General features: G+C 50.9%; 1 protein-coding gene across 3 annotated transcripts in view; it reads left to right on the top strand.

Moving 5' to 3' along the window:
* Window positions 1-15,275, top strand: part of LZTS1 (leucine zipper tumor suppressor 1) — a 59,196-nt gene that overhangs the window by 30,188 nt on the left and 13,733 nt on the right. The window contains exon 1 of one of the 3 annotated variants that reach the window (XM_063611411.1): window positions 5,785-5,818. The exons of the other annotated variants lie outside the window; for them this stretch is intronic. The gene's annotated coding sequence lies outside the window, so the exon portion shown is untranslated. Of the gene's footprint in view, window positions 1-5,784; window positions 5,819-15,275 lie in introns of those variants that run through there. 3 annotated transcript variants of the gene reach the window in all.

Below are 15,275 nucleotides of genomic sequence, written 5' to 3'. Positions count from 1 at the left end.
AGCAGCGTGGGAAAACCTAGGGCAGGGTCCGAGGGAGAAAATGACAGATTTACAAACTCCAGTCTCAGAATAGATGGAGGGCAGGACCGGGGAGGGGAGGGGAGGAAGTGGTGGCGGATGACATGAAGATACAAAGATACACAAAGTCCCAGTCATGAAGGCCTTCTCTGCCATGTTAGGACATTTGGGCTTTATTTTTGGGGCAATAGGGTAGCCTTGGGAGAGCTAGGAAAAAAAAAACAAATATAACAGGTCTATTAATTTCCCAAGGGAACTATGATAGCAACTTAGACTAAGACAGTGGCTATAGAATTGCAGGGAAATGCTGGTTTTGAGGAAAAGCAATAGTGACACAGGGCTTGGTGGCTGGTCAGATGTAGAGTGAGGGCTGAGTGGGAATCAAAAGTTCCTGGTTTGCTTAGGTTTCTTGGGACCGGTTTCTGGCTTGATCACAGTTGTGCTATTCACTAACACTGGGATTCCAGAAGGAGGGGCACGCTGAAGGCAGATGGATCCTGGCAAGGAAGAGAGAATGAAGAATTCCACTGTGGATGTGCGAGGGTGAGATGTGGCCCCTCCGAGGGAAGAACAGTTGGATGTTTAGGGCAGGAGCTCAGGGGAGAGGATTTGGCTGCAGATAACGATCTAAAAATCATCCCCATGTGGATGCAGCTGAAGCTGTGCAGAAGGAGCAGAGGTCAGGGTCTCAGATGCAGCCTGAAAAGCATCCACATTTAGAGAATGAAAGAGGTAAAGGTGACAGAGAAGGACAGGCTGGGCAACAGGAGGAAAGCCAGGCAATCACGGTATCACATAAGCCAAGGAAGCAGTGTTTCGAAAAACACGGACTGAAAAAGAAAGAGACAGAGCCGCCGAGAGGTCAAGTTTGCTAACTATTGGGAAGGTCCATTGGATTTAGCAACATCCCGGAGGGCAGTTCTAGTGGATTGGTGGGGACAGAAACCAGGGCCTCTGTGGATTGAAGAGCCAATGAGAAATGATCGAGCAGCAATAGTGAGTATGATGTTCTGTCTCTCTTGAGAAGCTTGGCTGTGAAAAGGAGGAAAGACAGTGGTCCCTGGAGAAGAAAATGGAGCCCAGGAGCTTGTACGTTATTTTTGAATTGGGAGACTTGTGCACGTTTAAATGCTCATGGGAGAGAATAATAGAAAACTGAAAGTGAGAAGGTTGGCGTTGACGAGAGTCACACCATGACTGGAAGGATTAGTCTGAGATGAAGACAGACTTCTGTTTTATGGTGACAGGCACAGAGGAGGCAGCAGTCATGTCAATTGTAGGCTTATGAGTTCAGGGATTTGAGGGAGTTTCCTCCCAATGATTCTACTTATCTCTGTATTATAGAGATGAAGTTGTCTGCAGGGAGTGTGGCAGCAGAGGTGGGTACAGGGCTTGGTAAGTGGCAAAGGATTGATAAGATTTGAGAAATGCAAAAGGGAGCAGGAGAAGCGCAGGTCAGCTAGGAGGTCTTGATTCTAGGGTCCCCATAGGCATCTGGGCTCAAAAAGAGTTCCATATCTAGTGGACAAAGGCACCACTTTAAAATACAAAGACCACCCAGCAGGGAAAACCAGTGAGGACCTGATCTGGGAAGGGGGGTCGGGCTCAGAAGGGAGAATTGGGCATGAGCAAAGCCACAGGGGAGGAAAAAGGCAAGACAGGCCCTTGAGGGTGGTCCAGGGACACCAATAAGGTCACTCTGGAGGTCAGATGCAACCCAGAGTATCAGCGACTGCACATCATGGATCAGTCAAGAAGCAGGCCCAGTCATTCTAGCCTGAAATAGTGGGAGATGACCTGGGAAGACAGGTTGGGCTTAGATTGCATCGGACCTTGAATGCCAAGTTAAATGTGTTCATTGTCTGACATGATTCATGACATGATTCTATTAAGGCGGATTCTGTTCTGCTCAGTGCTATGTCTACAGGGCCCTGATGGAGACTGTGCACAATAAATGTTCAAGAAGTACTTGTGAATATCGAAAAAATGCACAGGTGCTCCCAGCAGCTCACCCCTCCAGTGGCTGTTCTTTCTACCTGTCAAAGCTCGTGCTAACACATGTACTGGGAGGTGACCCCCAGCTGCGCCTGCCCCACCAGGCACATCAAGCCAGGCCCCGGCCCTGCTTTCACCTGGCTCGCCTATGGCTAGTCTGTCCAGCAGCCACTGTGCACCCACCAAACCACAGGCAATGGAAATGCATAGTCTTGGGTTTGAATTCTTAACAGAGCATAGGACTGGCATTGCTTTATTCAGACACAGTCAATGAAGGCAAGGAGGAGGGAGAGGCGCTTTTCCACCATCCCTGCACTGGTGAAGCATCCATGGTCAGGGAGGTTGTTCCCGGCAGAGGGAAGAGCAGGTGGGAAAGAACCGAGAGGATGGCAAGCAGGGCCTACAAGTCACTCAGCATCACTGGGGCCAGAAGGGCAAGGAGGTTCAGGAGCAAAGCGGGAGTGACCCTGAGCATCTACAGGTGGCTCTTTGGAGCCTCTTTAAGCACCTCTGGCCTTGCTGGCTGGTCCACTCACCAGGAAGGTTCACGGAGACAGAGGGGGCACAGCTGAGGGACTTAGGTGGCAGCTGGGGGTCAACACTGCAGGAGCCCTGGGCTTCCAACAAGAGGTTAATTATCTCACTGTCAGGGGCTGTGGGGTCCGCAGGCTCCAGGAGAGTGGAAACATGGCCAGATGCTCAACCCAGGCTCAGCGGCTCCTGTGCTAAATGTGAGGCTCTAGTTCACTGAGAAGCCTTGGAGGGGGAGGCAAGGAGCTTGAGGAATCAGGACAGAGGTGACACAGAAGTCAAAATTCCTCAGCCAGACACATCAAAGGGTACCAAGAGAGCTTTAACTCAGGACAGGTAGAGACTCGTTGGGAATGGCCACAGGCTTCCTGGCTTGTGCACACAGAAGCCCATGCTGTTGAGCACACAAAAATGCACTCAGGCGCACGCAGACAGTGCCAGGTACCCAAAGCTGCCCTCCCTGAGGGACCAGGTTAAACTCTTCGTGCCACGCCAGGTCATTTCCCGCACCCAAAGTCAGGAATCTGAGCTGTGCCTCCTGCTGGGGCTTCCTCGATTCCAATCCTTTCTGGATTCCGAAATGTGAAATCAACCAGGTCTCCCTGCTCCACCCCTTCCCCCTCCACATACACACACACACACACACACACACACACACACACACACGACACACTCAGTACATCTAAAAGATGAGCCCTACTGAAGTAGGGGTGAGGGGTAAGGCCAGAAGGGGAGGGAGCGTCTTTAAGACTTGTACTGTGTTTCCCCCACCCTTCATCCTGTCCCACACCTGCCCACCTCCTGGAGGAGTCTGTGCCTTTTGTCCTAAGTTCTCCCTCTTCTCTGTCCAAAACAGAGCCTTCCCAGGGGTGGGAGAGGTGGCAGAGGTGGCAGAGGGCTTTCCAGCCTGCCTGCTTCTTTCTATTCTGTCTTGCCACCTCTGTCCTTCGCCATACTCTTGCCCCATCCAAACTCACAAGCTCCAAATTGCCCTTGATTTTCCATGGAAAGACAGCACTTATCACCTGCCCTCAGCTGCTATTGATGGCTGATGACACGGGAAGCCGCAGGCTGCTGGGGTGCAGGGCGGGAGACTTGGCTTCATCCTTGGTCTGATGGGAGTATTTTTGTAGCAGCGCCTCTCAGCATAGAATGATCTTCCCCCTTCACCTATACCTCCTTCCTACTCTGTTGTAAAAGAATGATGTAAGAGGAAAGAGCACTGGGGAGGGAGCTGGGGGGTCAGGCTTCCAGCCCAGCTCTGCCCCTGCCTTGCTGAGTGGCCTAGGACATGCCACCTACGCTCTGTGGGCCTGGAGGAGCACTGAAGCATCGCTGGCCTTAACAGCTTTTCTCCATTCTGTGGTTCCATCTGTGATCTGGTGCCAACGCATTTGACTGCCTGGGACGCCTGGTCGTGCCCGCTCAGGAAGGGCCTCAGGCATAGGTGGAGTAAGGAGGTGGGTACCTCTGTAATGCCCTGAAGGGGCCTCAACGCCCTCTCTCTGCTTGAGGGTGCCCGTTAGTGAGAGGCTTCCGTGCCCATCCCATCTCCTGGCATGAAATGGAGAGTCGTGCACCTGCTGCACTTCCCTCCATGGAAGACCTTGGTCTAGAGAGTGAAGAGGACCACAGTGTGGACCTGGGGACGGTGAAGGAAGATCAGAATTTTGGAGAGAGGGGAGGTACAAAGGTATCCCACAAAGTGAGAGATCCGTTGAGAGAGTTCCTATCCAATTTAGAGTTGTCGGATTTGCCAAAGGCTAACCAGGTGTCAACCTGCCTAGGGAGCTCACGGCAGCTCCACTCCCCTTCTCCTTGCCCATGCATGCCATCACTCGGTTTCCATTGATTCTTCCGTACTGAACCTGAACTTGGCCTCAGAATACCGAGTTGATCAATGGGTAAAACCTACGTTTCAGTCTCCGTCCAAGGCCCTGTTGGTTCATGTCGGTTCATCACTCACACTCAGACCTGGGATCTTTAAATTCACCTTCCAGGAGTGCCCACTTAGTCTCTACTCTGGGTGTTAAAAATCTGGCAGGCAGGGGGCCATCTGCCCCCAACATGCTGGCCTCCAGAGTCCCATCTGCTCCTAGGTTCCAGTCTCTGTCTCTCCAGGTAAGACGGGAGGGAGTCTAGCTAGATGCCCAGCCCTCCTCTGGAGATTGCACCCACTCCACTGTTTGAGATCTGCATCACGGGTCGTCAGAAGAGGCTCCCTTCATCCGGCGGTGCCCGGCTCACTTGGGTCCTGGTGTCCAAGCCATGCATGTGGATGAGCCTGCCTTCTGCTCTCTCACGTGGGACCAGCCGCAGCACAAACAGCAGCAGGGTGAAATTTGCATGAGCTTTGCATGTAACTGTGGCTTTATTTTTGGAAGGGGGAAGGGCAGGCTGGGATTGGTGGGTAATCTTGTTCCTGGGGAGAAATGTCAATCAATGCTGCTAAGACACAAGCTGCCCACCGGGACGGAGGAAGACTCCCCGGCAGCTGAACGCTGACGACCTGCGCACAAAAGCCCGCCCGGCAGAGTGGCTTTTGATTCCTCCAGAGCAGTGGGAAGCCGAATTGCTTCCGATTGTTCGACCCGATGGAATGACTCAGCCTGCCAGCGATTTCCCTTTCACTTTCTGCCTTTCCACGGAATCCAAGTGCACTTAATTGAGAGCTGCGTGGGCCCCTGCTCCCAACCCACCAGCAGCCTCTCCCCCCAGCACCTCAGCAACCTCAGCCCCTCCTCATGTTGCCCACGTTCCCCCACCCCCTTCCTCCTCCACTCTCGCCTCTTTTTCATTCATGCATTCACTCAGAAAATCTGTATCGAGCTTTGCTCATGTAAGCCTTCAGGCGTCTGCAAACTGAGCACAGGGAGCTTTGCAGCCTCGGCTGAGATGATTAACTAGCTCAAAGGCTCACCCCTGCCCCAGCTCTGGCCCCCGACCCCTTTCACCCTCATCTAGAGCAGCAAATGGGAGGAAGGGTCAAGGACAAGGAATACAAACAAGAGGAGGAATTCCAGATAAGGAAAGCTGAATCGGGCAGAGTATGTATGGGGGGAGGGGGAACAGGGAGAATCATCATAAAAGGGGAGTCAATTAGCCCTGGGCACGTGCCCTATTCAGCCCCAGAGAGACCTCTGCTGGGGAGCTGGCTGGAGGCCCGCCCACCAGTCTGGTGCAGCCTGGGCCCCCCAGCCCCAGCTGGCAGATGCCTGGGGACTGTTCTCACATCTCTGCAAGAGCAGCTGCCCTCCTGGAGGCCGAGAGGCAGGTCTGGTGAGATGGGAGTGGGGGTGGGGGTGGGTGTGGGGAGTTCTTCCTAAAGGACCTGCTCTTTTGACTTTAAGAAATGAGAGGATCTAATTCTAGCATCTTTCCATACTGCTCTATAATTTCACATGCACTTTGGTTTCAATGCATCCAACGTGTACTATCGTCACTGGTCAAGCATTTTTTGTATCTGTGATTTCATTTAATCCTGACAGTGGCTGGGCGTTGGTAACAACTGTGCTTATCTGACACATGAGGAAATGGAGACCCTGAAAGACTGAATTGTATGCCTGATGATACAGCAGATGCGAACATGCAAGTAAAGTGTGTGCCAAGTGTGAGGTCTGGGCTGGGCGCAGTGGCTCACGCCTGTAATCCCAGCACTTTGGGAGTCCAAGGCAGGTGGATCATGAGGTCAAGAGATCGAGACCATCCTGGCCAACATGGTGAAACCCCGTCTGTACTAAAAATAAAAAAAATTAGCTGGGCGTGGTGGCACGAGCGCCTGTAGTCCCAGATACTTGGGAGGCTGAGGCAGAAGACTCACTTGAACCTGGCAGGCAGAGGTTGCAGTGAGCCGAGAGCACATCACTGCACTCCAGCTTGGCGACAGAGTGAGACTCTGTCTCAAAAGACAAACAAACAAGCAAAAATCAAGTGTCAGTTCTGATGAATGATGCCTGATGGTCTCTTCCTAAGGACCTACAACTGTGCTGGCCACATGTAAGAGTAGGCAGGGCCCAGTAAGTGGGATGAGTGTCCCAGAGCAGGAGTGAGGCAGCCCCAGAATTAGAGCTCTGGTTCCCTGACTGCAGCAGCACCCCCCCGACCCCCGCACCTCTCTGTTATCCAGCCCCCAACATGGAGAGCAGGTCTACACTCTTGGGCTCTCAGCACCCTGGGGACAAAGAAGCAGGAGGAAAAGAACACAAGGACGATGCCAGAAACCAGGGGACCCGACAGCCCAGACAGCATCCTCCACCAGGGTGCCTGAGAGGTGAGGCGGATAAGAGAGTAGCTGTTTTCTTTCTTTTTTTTTTTTTTTTGAGGTGGAGTTTCACTTTGTTGCCCAGGCTGGAATGCAGTGGTGCGATCTTGGCTCACTGCAACCTCTGCCTCCGGGGTTCAAGTGATTCTTCGGCCTCAGCCTCCTGAGTGGCTGGGACTACAGGTGTGCGCCACCATGCCTGGCTAATTTTTGTATTTTTAGTAGAGACAGGGTTTCACCATGTTGCCCAGGCTGGTCTTGAACTCCTGACCTCAGGTGATCTGCCCACCTTGGCATCCCCAAATGCTGGGATTACAGGTGTGAGCCACCATGCCTGGCCAAGAGAGTAACTTTCACCTCCTTTTCTACAAAAGAAAAAGTTAAAAACCGCTCACATGCTAGGGATCTTTTGTCTAGGGCCTAATGCGAACATGCAAGTAAAGTGTGTGCCAAGTGTGAGGTCTGGGCTGGGCGCAGTGGCTCACGCCTGTAATCCCAGCACTTTGGGAGTCCAAGGCAGGTGGATCATGAGGTCAAGAGATCGAGACCATCCTGGCCAACATGGTGAAACCCCGTCTGTACTAAAAATAAAAAAAATTAGCTGGGCGTGGTGGCACGAGCGCCTGTAGTCCCAGATACTTGGGAGGCTGAGGCAGAAGACTCACTTGAACCTGGCAGGCAGAGGTTGCAGTGAGCCGAGATCACTGGCTCTAACTCAGCAAATTCCTGAGAAAGCTGCATTTTCAGTTAAATTCATGCTGCTTTTTAAACCTTTTTTGTTTAGGTGTACATAGCTGTCAGATCTCTCCACCAGCTCCTCAAAAACAGAAACTCTGCTTTGTATTTTTTTTGTCTTGGTCCAAAACTCTGAACAGGATTGGTTGTTGAGGAAGGGGATGGATGCACTTCCCCCGGGTGACCAGTTGTCTCGAAGTCTACGTGATGAATGTTTGAGTGAAAACCAGATTAGGGTTCTGGTAGTATAGACTTGGCTTCGGTATCTGCATATGTGGAGACCTCAGTTTAAGTCACACGCCCTCCCAGGGCCTCTGCTTCTCTTCTGTGAACTAGGTCATTAGTCCCTGTGCCTCCTTATGAGCTGGTTTTATTAAAAATATTTATTGAGGGCCACGTGTGATGGCTCACACTGGTAATTCCAGCACTTTGGGCAGCCAAGGCAGGAGGATCACTTGAGCCCAGGAGTTTGAGACCAGCCTAGGCAACATAGCAAGCCCTGCCCTGTCTCTACACAAAATTGAAAAATTAGACAGTTATGGTGGCATTATACCTGTAGTCCCAGCTACTTGGGAGGTGGAGGCAGGAGGATCTCTTGAGCCTGGGAGGTTGAGGTTGCAGTGGGCTACGATGGCACCACTGCACTACAGCCTGGACAAGAGAGTGAGACTCTTGTCTCAAAAAAAAAAAAAAAAATTGTTGAGCACCTATTATGTTCTTAGCACTGTGTTTGACCCTGTGTGTGATACAAAGAAGCTTTAGCCCTATCTGCCTTCAAGGAGGTTTAAAGATAAGTGGGGTGACAGACTTTCACCCCTGAAAAGTTAGATGATGCAAGAGCTGTGCAGGCTGAGGGCCAAGGGAGCTGAGCACCGAGGAGCAACTGTGGCCAAGGGAACTTCCTGCCCTCTGCGCAGAGCAGGGAGATGGGAGACAGGCCTGAAACAGGGCTGTATTCTTTCTTGGAAAGGAAGCTGAGGTTTCATGATGAGATTCAGGGGTTGTTTTCTCCCCTGCTTTTTTTTTTTTTTTTTTTTTTTTTTTTTGAGACAGAGTCTGTCTGTTGCCCAGGCTGGAGTGCAGTGGCGCAATCACAGCTCATTGCAACCTCCAACTCCTAGGCTCAAGCAATCCTCCCACCTCAGCCTACCAAATAGCTGGGACTATAGGCATTGTGGCACTGTGCCTGGCTCATTTTTTAAAAAAATCTTTTGTAGACATGGCAGGGAGGGTCTCACAATGTTTCCCAGGCTGGTCTTGAACTCCTGACCTCAAGCCATCCTCCTGCCTTGGCCTCCCAAAGTGTTGGGATTATAGACACGAGCCACCATGCCTAGCTGAGATGCAAGTTCTTTATGAGAGGCCTTGCTCCTCTTTTTCTCTGCAGTCAACACGATGCTTGCCATGCCGCTACCCTGGGGGACAATGTGAATGAATAATAGTGAGTGTGAAGTTCTCCAGGTTGCACAGATGGAACTGAGCATGAAAAAGCGAAGGCGTGGTTCCCATGGCTAAGATTAGAAATTACCCTGGGCTGGTGATGCCGCCCCGGTGGGAAGGAGAGAGCTACAGGCAGAACTCTGATCCCTGCCTGGCAACCTACCAGCCATTCCTGCAGACAGCTTGCTCCCTGACCTGGAATGGCAGCTGCAGCCTCCTCTGCCTTCCCGGCACTTGAACCCACAGGGTGACCCTCTCTGATTCGAGCAGCACCGTGAGCCCAACAGGCTGGACTCCCATTTGTATTAGACAACCTGACACACACACGTACACACCCCACATCCCCCCTTTCCACACGCACCCAGGTAGATCAGGGGCTGCTCTTTCTTCCCTTTCCCTCTTCCCCTCAGCTGGAAATGAAACCCGGTTGGCCCTGTCCTTTTAGTCAAATAGACAGAATACAGGGTTGGAGCCTGGAATTTGTGATATGAGCTTGGCAAATCCCTTTTCCGCTCTGGCCTCAGGATGTAGTGAAGTATTTGGGGCAGAGGACGGCCAAGGTCCTGCCTGGCTGGTTGTGCCTCGGGTTCCAGGCTGCCGCAGAGCAGGGGGCTCCTCTGTACCTGCAGTAGGTCAACCCCTCTGCTCAGCCAAAGCTCCTTCACCACACCTGGTCACAGGGCTCCTCCCTAGGCCTCATTTCTGCCGGTGCCCCTCTTCTGAGTAACAGCAGCTTCTCCTCCCCTCCCCTAGGGTAGCACAGCCAAGTGTGACTCAGGGGCTGTCTGTCTCACTGCCATTGGCTTCCTTTGATGTCTTGGCTAAGAGAGGTCCTACATGTCGTCTCTCCTGGACAATTTAAGGAATGGGGCTTTGAAAACTGACAGCTTCTGAGACCCCCAATAAAATAAATCTTAGTAAAGCTTTCACACGTGGAAAAATAATCATATATAAGAGGGTTTTTGCAACAGAATGGAAACATCTAAGTAGGGAATAGTAAAATAAATGAGGTGGAGTATTACACAGCAGGTAAATAGGAAGATCTAGCTCTACATGCTGTCAACATGCATGGATCCCAAGTATCAAATAAAAGGTCGAATAAACCAATCAAGGTTGCAGAATGATATATAGGACGTGATATCACTTATGTAAAGTAAAAAACATACAGCATTCACAGACGTTAAAATATGTTTAATGATCCAAAAATGTTCCCACTCAAATCCTGAGAATTTTCCACCTGGGGAGAGAGATTAGGGGTGGGAGTGGGGAGAAGGAATAGGGAATGGGGACTCCAACTCTGAGATGTTTGTTTCATTTCTGAAACAAATATGGCAACATTTTAACAATTGTCCATTCTGCACGGGGTACTTGGGTTATTTTTGTACATATTTCCATATCTTAAAAATGTATTAAACACAAGGAAAAGTAAGCTGCCGTGTGGGGTGTGAGCATCGGGCGAGCCTTCGGGAGACACTGTTCCCTGAGCCCTGCTTGCCAGTCCAGAGGGCCTGCCCCTCTGACCATCCAGACCCCTTCTTCCACCTCGTGCCCCACTTTGATAGGTCTAAGGTCCGCCCACCTCTTGGGGATTGGAGCGGCTGCAGGCTGGAGTCTGTGTGGAGGGATGGAGCTGCCCTGAGAGGATGCAACGCATTTGCTTTAGTTTCACTTCCAATGGTCTCTCCAGTTCCTGAAGGGAAGCAGGGAGTCGTTAAAGTGAAGTCAGTAATCCAAGACCACGTTATTTGTTCCTCTCCAAAGTTCATGTTCTATCCCCCCAGAGCAGGATGTATTAATGTTTTTAAACTAGGTCAATCAAGGGGCATTAGGGGTTAGGGAACCCTTAGAAGTCAGAGCCAAAATGTTGGAGGAGGGTGCGTTTTTCTGAAGAAGGGATTGACAGCTCTCATTAAATTCTTAAGAGGTCTCAAAAAAAGAAGACTAAAATGAATCCAGACCCTTGTGTTGTGGTTGGAAACCGAGCCCAGAGGGGGCTCAAGGCTCTGCACCAGTGAAGGGAAGACCCACATCTCCCTGCCCAGTCTTCACCTGCTTCCAAGTTCAAGGCAGTCGTGGGGTAAGCAGTGGCACTAAGACCTCTGTGGCCAGGCCAGCTTCTGCCCTGGGAGTCCAGCCCCACAGTGCCTCTCAAATCAACAGAGCATCTCAGAGAGCTCTCCTGGGGAATAATAATGAGAAAGAATACTAACAATGACCAGCACTGGGGACTTTTCAAAATACTTTCTAAGCTCCTACTTCTTTCCCTCTCCCTCCTGAAGTCATGTGGCAGGGCCAGTATGGTTACCTTCATATTACAAGTGAGGAAACTGAGGCATAGAGAGGTTATGTAGCATGTCCACGGTCACTGAATCAGTGACTCAACTGGTGTTTTAAACTCGTATTTTCCTCCCCTTCCCCCCAAACCAGTTTCTTAACCACAGAACCGTTGACATTTTGAGTGAAATCATTCTTTGTCGTGGGGCTGTCGTGTGCATTCATTGTAGGACGTTTAACAGCATTGCTGACCTCTACTCACTGAATAACAGTAGCACCCCCATCATGACAAGCAAGAATGTCTCGTCTCCAGGTCCTGCCAAATTACCCCCATTTGAGAACTGCTGCTCTGACACCAAGCCCAAGTTCATCCAGACCTCAGCACCTTTGCACATGCTGTTCCCGATAAGGGCATCCTTTTACAAAACCACTTTATCAGGCTGGCTTTTCTCGAATGTCATCTTCTCAGAAGCTTTCCTGGCCACTCCATCTAAAGTAGTAGACACACATGCACACGTAAACATACACATGTTCACACATGCACACACAAAGACGTGCACACATGAACACACTCACACATCTGTCCTGCCAGTCTCTCTGGCTTTTGTTTAATCTACCATTCATTAACTATTCTCCTTCTTTCTCCCCTCCCCTCTTTTCCACCTGATCCTCTACATTTTGCACAGTCCTTAGCCCATGTCAGATGCTGAATAAATATTTGTTGAAGAAATGACTAAATGTTCCCCCACAGTGCAGGCCCATCAGCTCAGTCCTGCCAACAGGCTACTTGGCACAGCAGTTATTGAGGACACACTTGGCTGGCTGGGCTTGGGGAGTGGCCAGCACAACACTTTGCATCATTGTGGGCCTGCGAAGGGCAAAAGTGCTGGGGGGGAATGGATGGGGTAAAGAGGGGCAAGTGCAGACTGCAGCGACGCCAGAAGCACAGCACAGCCGTGAACTCACCGCTGAGTGCTGGCGGCCTTTCCCCCTGCTCCTTGCAGCTTAGGGGAGGAGGTGTGGGATGGAGAGGGGGAGAAGGAGGGAAGGATGTCAGGGAGCAGGAGGGGAAATAACAGAAGCTGAGTGGGAGGGAGGAGGCAGGAGGCGGGGTGGCTGGAGGCTGAACATCTCCGGCTTGGGGAGTGACCTCTGCACACCGCATGGCGGCAGAGGAGGAGGAGGGTGTGTGTGAATCCTCCACTTCCTTTCCCAGGCAGAACCCGGGACTTGGCGTGGACCAAGGCATAGCTGCTTCAACTCATGGGAAGGGAGACTGTTGGTTTGGGATGAGACGATGAGTCAGGTTAGTTCACACCTCTCTGCATCCAGAAAGACACTTTGCAACTCCATGCCTCTGTCTCCACATTCCAGAAAGGGACCATCAGAGGCAGGTGTCACTTTGCCTTGAGCCTTGGTTTCCTTTGGGAAGGAGAATGCAGAATGGGATTGGGGATGGGGCAGCTCAGGTGCTCCCACTACTTTTGAGTAGAAGCTGCTCAAAAGTGAGGGCTTTCCGCAATATCCCGGGCCCTTCCCTGTCCTGGTGGAGCAGCCACCCACAGTGCAGGTGGGCTAGTTGAGGGGAGGTCATGTCAGGGAGGGGTGTGAGGGCTGGGACTGGTCCGGGGGCCAGATTCTGAGAAGGGTAGGCTGGACAGTCCCAGCTGCTTTGGGTTCCTTTTCTCTTTTTCTCTCTTCTCTTAACGTCTAAAGTCCAACTCTAGCTGGATTCCTTCCGTAGGAACTCACGTAGCAGGTCACCATGCCATGTGGAGTGTGAGGCTCTGTGGTTCCTTTACTTTCTCTCCACCCTTCTTCCCTCTTCCTGAATCCCCAACATCTATGTGATTTCTTATTTTCACCCCAGATAGGTGCTCCCAGTCAGTAGGAATTTGTTTCCTAGAAATAAAAATGTGTCTGTTGACCCTGTCCTTATGAAGGGCAGAGACAGCAAGTTGGACGGGGGCAGGTGAGAAGATGGATTTAGAACCAGGATGGAACACAGCTGAGTTTTGTGTAATGCTCTTTCCAAGTTGATAGTGAAACAAGTCTAGACACTTAAAGGTGATTAGCTTAGCTTCAAGTGGATCCTAAACTCTCCTCAAACTTCGAAGCTTCTCTATGTGTCAAGACCTGGGGAGTGGCAAGCTGGGTATCTGGGCTGAGGGATAGGAGTGCTCTTGGGAGGACTGGAGGTGGCCATTCTTCAGCCACCCCTCTCCTGGGCTCCTGGCATTGTCCGTCTTCTTCCTCTTGACCCTCTAGGACGCAGCACAGGGCTGCTGCCCAGGTGAATGACAGAGCTTCCGAGTGCCTACAATCTTGTTGGCATTGGCCCGAAAGGGAAATGAAGCTCGGCTAGAGAAGTCTGCTTTTGATTCCTCCTCTAGGCTTCCTCTTCCCTAACCCAGGAACCTCATTTTGCTATCTGGGACAGAAACCCTAACATCTCTGGGCCTCACCTACAGCCCCCAGTCGCAGCATGCGATTTTAGCATGGAGATTGTGGCATTTGGGCCTGGGTTCCAATCCCACCTCTGTCACTGGTCACTGAGTGGCCAGGGCCACAGCATCTCACCTTGTGAGTCTGTGCCTCAGCCTCCCTTTTTTTGTTCTAGGAGCTCTAGATACAAAAACCTTTGCTCTCAGATTCTGGTAGAGATACACACAATAAACCCTAAATTTGCAGGGAGCCGAGATTATGCTACTGCACTCCAATCTGGGTGACAGAGTGAGACTCTGTCTCAATAAAAAATCAATCAGGCAATCAATCAGTCAACAAAATAAGATATGACCGGGTGTGGTGGCTCACACCTGTAATCCCAGTGCTTTGGGAGGCCAAGGTGGGAGGATAGCTTGAGGTCAGGACTTTAAGACCAGCATGGGCAACACAGTGAGACCCCTGTCTCTACAAAAGATTTTTTTAATTAGCCAGGAGTAATGGTATATGCCATCATCCCATCTACTCTGGAGGCTAAGGTGGGAAGATCACTTGAGCCCAGGAGTTGGAGGCTGCAGTGAGCTGTGATCACTGTTACCTTCTGCACTCCAGCTTGGATGACAGAATGAGACTCTGTTTCTAAAATTTAAAAATAAATAAAAAATAATAAGATTAGTATAGGTGAGAGCAAGCATTATGTAGGGAATAAACAGGTTGATAGAAAGTAATCGGGGAGGGATGCAAGGGTTTCAAGATTAACTGGAGAAAGCCACCTTACGGACATGAGACTCAAGTTGAGAACTAGAAAATGAGAAAGGCTGATGTATGTGAAGAGCCCAGGGAGGAGAATTCCAGGCAGGGGAAGCAGCAGCAAGTGCAGAGGCTCCTAGATGGGTCAAGGCTTCATATGTTCACCCACCAGGAAAGAGATGAGTGTGGCTGTCCCTAGGACATGCAGGACAAGGTGAGGAGTCCGCATTGTACTCTAACACGGTGGGAAGCCTAGAAGGGTTCCCATTAGGAAGTGCTATGACCTGGACCCTTCAGAGGTGTCTGATGAACAGACTGGGGAAACACATTGGGTGGCTCCTTCAAGGCCCAGGTGAGAGGAGATGGAGGTGAGAGGAGATGGAAGAGAACCACAAACAGATCCATTTAGCACTGATGCACCGATGTTGTTGATAGCCTCCAGTGGTGTCATAGGCTTGAAGGCAACACATATCATGCACACATCTGTAGACCGCCTACCACGTGCCAGGCATTGTATTTTCCTTCTGTTCATTTGTTTCGTCTCCCTAATGTTCCTATTTAATATTAATGTTTTCATTTTGTAAATGAAGAAACCTCAGAGAGATTGATTTTCAAATCAAACTCCTGCCGATGCCGCAGCTGATGGTCTTGTCTGTACAGCCCTGCAGGTAGAGCTGCTCATCAATGTGTATTGCGTGGCAAAAAAGGAAGGAGCTGAGCATATTGCGCAGAGCACGGGAGGGTCTTTTTGCCCAAAATGACACCCCTGCATGTGGACCAGAGTAGTATTTTCGCCCCATAGGAACTAGAGGTGTCAGCTAAGCTAGAG

The sequence above is a fragment of the Symphalangus syndactylus genome, chromosome 10 (genome assembly GCF_028878055.3).
Source record: "Symphalangus syndactylus isolate Jambi chromosome 10, NHGRI_mSymSyn1-v2.1_pri, whole genome shotgun sequence".
Classification (NCBI taxonomy): Eukaryota; Metazoa; Chordata; class Mammalia; order Primates; family Hylobatidae; genus Symphalangus; species Symphalangus syndactylus.
The sequence above is the reverse complement of the archived record's forward strand: the minus strand, read 5'-3'. Positions and strand labels throughout refer to the sequence as shown.